The sequence below is a fragment of the Gavialis gangeticus genome, unplaced genomic scaffold, assembly GCF_001723915.1.
Source record: "Gavialis gangeticus isolate Ggan-Ray unplaced genomic scaffold, GavGan_comp1, whole genome shotgun sequence".
Classification (NCBI taxonomy): domain Eukaryota; kingdom Metazoa; phylum Chordata; order Crocodylia; family Gavialidae; genus Gavialis; species Gavialis gangeticus.
In genome coordinates, this window is record NW_017729025.1 from 15,014,933 (window position 1) to 15,020,955 (window position 6,023).

General features: G+C 51.7%; 1 protein-coding gene across 1 annotated transcript in view; it reads right to left on the reverse strand.

The window, feature by feature from the left end:
* LGALS3 (galectin 3) overlaps nt 1-5,773 on the reverse strand; it is a 29,913-nt gene extending 24,140 nt beyond the window's left edge. Inside the window, exon 1 of the mRNA XM_019518436.1 lies at nt 5,718-5,773. The gene's annotated coding sequence lies outside the window, so the exon portion shown is untranslated. The remainder of the gene's footprint in view (nt 1-5,717) is intronic.
* Between the last annotated feature and the right edge of the window lie 250 nt (nt 5,774-6,023).

Below are 6,023 nucleotides of genomic sequence, written 5' to 3' on the forward strand. Positions count from 1 at the left end.
TTCTGTCCCAGACCCCTTCCTGGTTCAATTTAAATCACAGTCCCGTAGCACCCCAACATGCTTTGCAGCCCTGGGCTGGACTGTGAGGTCTGCTCCAGAGAGCGGGGCTGGCCCCACCCCTCTACTCCCTAGCTGGAGCAGTGAGGCTGGGTGACAAGGGGGTGGAGGTGGCACAAGCCTGGTTGGGGATGCAGCCCAGTCTGCGGGGCGGGGGGGTGGGGGGGAGACTGGCCCCCCAGGCAAACCCCAGCTGGGGTCTGGGGCCAGGGAGTGGGGTTAAATGCCCCTTCCCCTGCTTAAACTTCCTGCAGGCTGCAACTGTGGACTACAAATCCCAGAGGTACCTGGAAGCAGGAAGAGGAAGTGATGAGAACCCTGCAGAGTCCTGCTGCTGTGATTATGGACTGCAAATCCCAGAGACCTCAGGGGCAGCAGGAAGAGGAAGTAAATACAGTCAGAGAGCCATAATGTAGTTCCCCCAGGCTTCTGGCCAGAGGCACTGCAGCCATGTAGCTGCATTTTCTGAATCAAAGGTAAGTGTCTGTTCACTTCTGTTTCAATTTAATCCGTGCAGCTTACACTAACCTGCAAAGACTGAACTAATTCAGTCTTGGGTTTTTTGACTGTTCGTACCTAGCCTGAGGCTCCCCAAGAAGTGAGGTGACTTGCCCAAGGTTACCGGCAAGTCAGTGGCACGAGTTCCTTGATCCCAGCCCAGTGTTCTTTCCACTGGCCCACAATGCCTTTCTAGTAGTAGTGCACCAGCAGCGACAGCTCCTATAGCCTCAGGGATGGCAGGACCTGCTCCAGGAGTTGACAGAGCATCAGACATCGCACAATTCCTCTCTGCCTCCCAAAGCTTGTGCTTTTGGGGTGTATCAGTCTATCAAGGGAAACCAAAAAGTGCACAAGAGCACAGAGGTTTCTGTACTGGTGGGGGGGAAAAATTAGTATGCTGACTAGAACCAAACTTTGATCCATTTTTCTAGCACAGAGGAGACCAAAGTAATACCGAACTCCCATCCTAAATGTATCTATACTCTAAATGGAGAAGACAAAACCGTGCATGGGGGTGGGTGGAGGGGACAGGACACGGGCGTGAGGTGACTCCCTCATGCTACACAGCACGTCTAGTCACTTCTGGAAGGCCTGGACAGAGGTTTCCTGGTAGTAGGCAGGAACAGCAACCCAGAGTGAGAAGCCAGGAGCTTAGAAGAGTAACAAAAATAATTCTGGAGAAGGGTTCCTTCATTTTGCAGCTTAGAAACACAGTGCTATCCACGTTGTCTCCTGCCAGCTGTGGGGCAAACCACAGACAGGAAGAAGCCGAGATGGCCCCTCCTGCTCCTGGTTTATTCTTAGGCAAAACGCTCTTTCGGTCCTGACGTCTTCCTGGCCCCCCAGGTCTGCACAAGCCCTCCTTGTTCTCCTGTTTGTTTTCTTGTTTTTCTTCCAGGGCCCGAGCAGGATTCTGCAACAAGTCGAAACAGAGCGGGAGGCTGCACTTCTGAGTTGCAAAGCAGCTAGACACGCAACCTGGGCTGGAGTTTGCTCTGTGCCAACATTAATCCAGCTGGAATTAGCCTGTCTGCCACATGCCATGCTGAACTGACAAAACTGGAGGGGGTGAGGAATGCAGGTCACAGAGAAAACACAGATGCAACATAGTGCCTTAAACAAAGCCCACTGACATCAATGCAAGACTTTTGTGCATTATCTTGAAGGCCCGTACAGTGCGGGGTCTAGCCACAACCAGGTACGATCAGAAATAAGCTTCCAGTAAGGCAACCAGGGATGCCAAATGCAGAGGACTAGGGCCACCCAGCTCGTCTATGCATGGGGTCATTCTGCAATATCCCTACGTGGATGAAGCTAACCCAGAACAAGGAGCTCTCTTTGGAGGAGTCAGGACATCCACAACTGGTTTTATTCAGGAATAGCTATGACACGTTGAATTCCCACAAGTTTTATTCCAAATAATGGTAACTTCCAGGCATACTTTCCATTTTCGTGTCCAGAGAGACGCCCTCAGGGAAAGCTGAAAGCAGCTGAACAATTCCCCTTCTTGACAGACATCCAAAAGCACTGCCCCTATTGATAATGGAGCTGAGCGGCTGTTCAGATGAAAGGATCTTCTGTTTTTTTCAGTACTTGTTAACCCCATGTTGCCACAAGCTGTGACTCAGGTCTGCCTGGGAATTGCTCAAGAATCATGAGATCTTCAGAAGATGAATCATAAGAGACACATCATGATAGTCATGGCTTTGCAGTCTTTTATTCACCTTTTTGAGCCAGCGCATTTTGGGTTGCAGGCTTCTCTCGGGCATGTTCTGTGTTATTTGGAGATGAAAGGTCTCACTGGGGATGTGCCTGTGGGACACTCAAAGATGTAACTGCGACCATAGCTGTATGGAGCAGCCCAAGCGAATGGTATACTTGCCAGCCGAGTGCCTTGTAGCTATGGCAGTGTGGAGCCCGGCACAAGCTGCAAAATCCACGCGACACCCTGGTAAATACTCAGGCAACAAGCCCAAGCTGCGCTCTACAGTACCATGCTTAAGCTCCTAGCAGCAACCAAGCAAGCTAGTTTTAAAACTAGATCAAGTATGTCTACGTGAGCTGCAATCATACCTCTGAATTTCAGTATGGACTCATAATCACAGGGTTCACAGGGCCTTAGGATAGATCACAAATAACTTGTGATCTGAAGAGTTGAGGGAGTTGGCAACAGCCCTCCGGACAAGAGATTTCCTAGTGCTCTGGCTGATGTTAAACGGTGTTAGCATTAAAGAGCCCTTGGGTTAATATTACGTGGTCGAAGCAACATCTCCGATCGTCACATCACCACAGGAATACCGCGTTTTGTTATTTTAACAATAGCTCTGGAGGGACAATAGCAAGCTGTTGTCTTCTTCAAGAGTCACCTCCAGTTTGGAGGTTGTCTATCACCATCTGCGAGGGTCGGATGGCAGAGCCGTAAAACATGGTCTCTCGTGGATACTACTCCATCCTTCTGATGTAGCTACGCTTATTTTCCTCCTCCTTCCTGGTTTTCCTTCCATCTTGTCTCATAGTATAAAATGCAGGAATTGAGCCATTTAGTGATGATTAGGGGAGGTGTCCACAGGAAGCGCTTTTCCTTGAATCATGTATTTCAAGCAGTATTCAAGCAGGATTTCCTTGAATCATGTATTTCATGTATTTCGTGCTCTTTCCAAGTTCATCTTTCTGCACAGCTCTTCACTCGTGGGTATGGAGATCTGGCTGATTTCCAAATTCTTTTCCAGCCCCAGAAGTCACAGGTCTGATTAACCTCCTAGCATTTTGTTGTATTTTTTTCAAGTGTCCAGCTTCCAGAGTCAACCACGGGAAGGCTGACCACATGTAGCATGTCAGGTAAAGTGTAAAATTACCTCTCCGTAACACAGAAGACAGTGAAGATACAGAATGAACTTTCTGCAACAATTACTGTTTTCATTTTTCTACCGCATTTCCTATCTGACATAGGAAAATGGCCTAGGTTTCTGTGCTTATCGGAATGCCTGCAGCGACCCACGTACAGAAACGTGTGTCACCCCTTGCTGTCTAGACAGAATCTTATACTTTGCTGCCTTTTGCTTAACTTCCTTGTCTTGCTTTTCTCCATCACGCCACAATTCTTGATGCTTTTGTTCAAGGCACTAAGCATATTCAGTTCTGCTGTAGTTGAAGCTCTGTGGCCCATCCTATGGTGTTATATAAACTCCATTAACTCAAATGACCTGCTTGTTATCTTCGAAGCCTTCTTTAGTGGTACCTTATGCATACGTGGTGAATGGGGACAGAGATAAAATTCAACCCTGGCAGATGCCTGCCTTTATCTTGAAATACCAAATATTTCATGTCTTACTCATATTGCCCTTGGTACAGGCTCTTTTTTCAAGAGCAAATCTTGTGAGCTGACACGGCAGTCTACAAGAATACACATCAGTTGTCATGTGGGATCTTACCAGATGCCATCTCAACAAATCAAAGCATAAAAGAACTTCTCTTTCTACTCGTTGGCAGAGCAGTCTCCCAGCGAGGATTGTTTCCTTCATGCCCACTCCTGAGTGGGAGCAGAACTCACTTTGGCTGGTTTGCAGAACAGCAGCAAATGGTCTCATTAACCCTTTGGTTTCAACAACACCAGAAGACAAGGGTTTAAAACACTGTCTCACAAGCACCAGAACCATTCGTAAGAGTCCACTGTCAGACACAACTCCACTTTTACCCCTTCCTGCCCTGGTCACATTCCCCCTTCTAAACACATGTTAAAGTGAGAAACGGCCAGTCTGCCTGTTACCTACTCGGCATAAGAACTGCAAGAAACAACGCGCCAACCCACCAGCTAGGGCAGTCCACTGCTCCAGCTGTGTGCGGGTGCGCGTGTAGGTCAAGGGACTTGCATGCATGCATGTGCACACAGGTAGGCAGGGGAGGGAGGGTAAAGACTGAGGACAAGGGATTTGCATGCATACACGTGTGTGCATGTGCAGGTAGGCAGGGGAGGGAGGGTAAAGACTGAGGACAAGGGATTTGCATGCATACACGTGTGTGCATGTGCAGGTAGGCAGGGGAGGGAGGGTAAAGACTGAGGACAAGGGATTTGCATGCATACACGTGTGTGCGTGTGCAGGTAGGCAGGGGAGGGAGGGTAAAGACTAAGGATAGGCGGGATTTGTGTGCATACATATGTGCATGGGTGCAGGTAGGCAGGGGAGGGGAGGGTAAAGACTGAGGACAGGAGGGATTTGCCAGACAATTTCCAATACATTGAGACTTCCCCAGAATATTTTCTTTTGGGCTCAACCTTTCCATGCTCAGCCTCAGACATTTTTATCTTAGAAAGTCTGAGGTGAATCTCCATCAGCTTTTGGAGGGGAAATAAAAGATACTCTTCCTGGGCTTTGGGTTGGGGGGGAGTTCATCTTATATTAGCTACAAGGTTTTTTTCCATGGAGCAAACACAAAAAGGACAGATTTAGCCCACTATCTTTCTAGGGCACTGGCAAAGTTTTTAAAAAGTTTACGGCCGCGTTTGGCAAAGCGGCCTTACCAACACTGCTATATCAGAGGTTTAATCTGCAGGCCTGAGAAAACACCCTGCCTCTACCTGTGTGACTGGAGGACCGCTGAGGAACTGATCTTAGGTTTTAAGCACAATTCGTGCAAAATCCAGTTGCCCAACCTCAGGGTGCCAAGTTTGTCCCTTCCTCCCTTGCTAAAAAAAAGAGCATGAAGTTCACAACCCTGAACCGACACCATTCGGGATCCAGTCTGCAGCCCTAAGCCGGGACGTGCAACTCTCCAAGCTCATGCCCTGAACGGAAACGTGCCAGGACCCGGGCCCGGCGCCAGGCGGAACCGAGCCGAGCCAAGCCTCGCCTCGCCTCGCCTCGCCTCGCCGGCCCCCTCGCCTCGCCTCGCGTCGCCGGCGGGGCTGGAGCCTCTCCCTGGGGGTGCTGCGCTTCCCGTAGCTCTTTGTTTTACGCCTGTTTCTATGGGCAGAGGGGGCTGTTTCTCGACAGCGGGCTAGGTGCGCGCTCCTCGCACTCCGGGAGCGCAGCCCGCAAGGCCAGCGCCCGGCATCCCGAGAGCTGGCGGCACCGCTGCTGGGAGGGAAGACCCGGGGACCCCCGAGGGCCCTGCCGAGCCCCGTGCGGGGTAGGGAGCCGGCCCTGCCCCGGGGCGCTCACCTGCGTGCGCGGCTCCAGCGGCTCCGGCTGTGGCTGTAGCAGTGCGGGCAGCGGCTCTGGCAGCCTCCCCGGGCCGGCCCGGGCAGGGCAGGGCAGGGGCGGCTCCAGCTCCGCCCCCGGGGAGGAGAAGGAGGAGGAGGCTCAGCCCGGTACAGGGAGGCTGGCGCGGGGCTCCCCTCCGCGGAGGGGGGAGCGGGGCAGAGACCCCGCACAGGGGCTGGCGGGCGATGGGGCCGCGCCGCACAGCTTGCCCCGAGGCCGCATGGGGGGGGAGGGGCAGAGGCAAACGAGGCTGCCAGAGCCCAG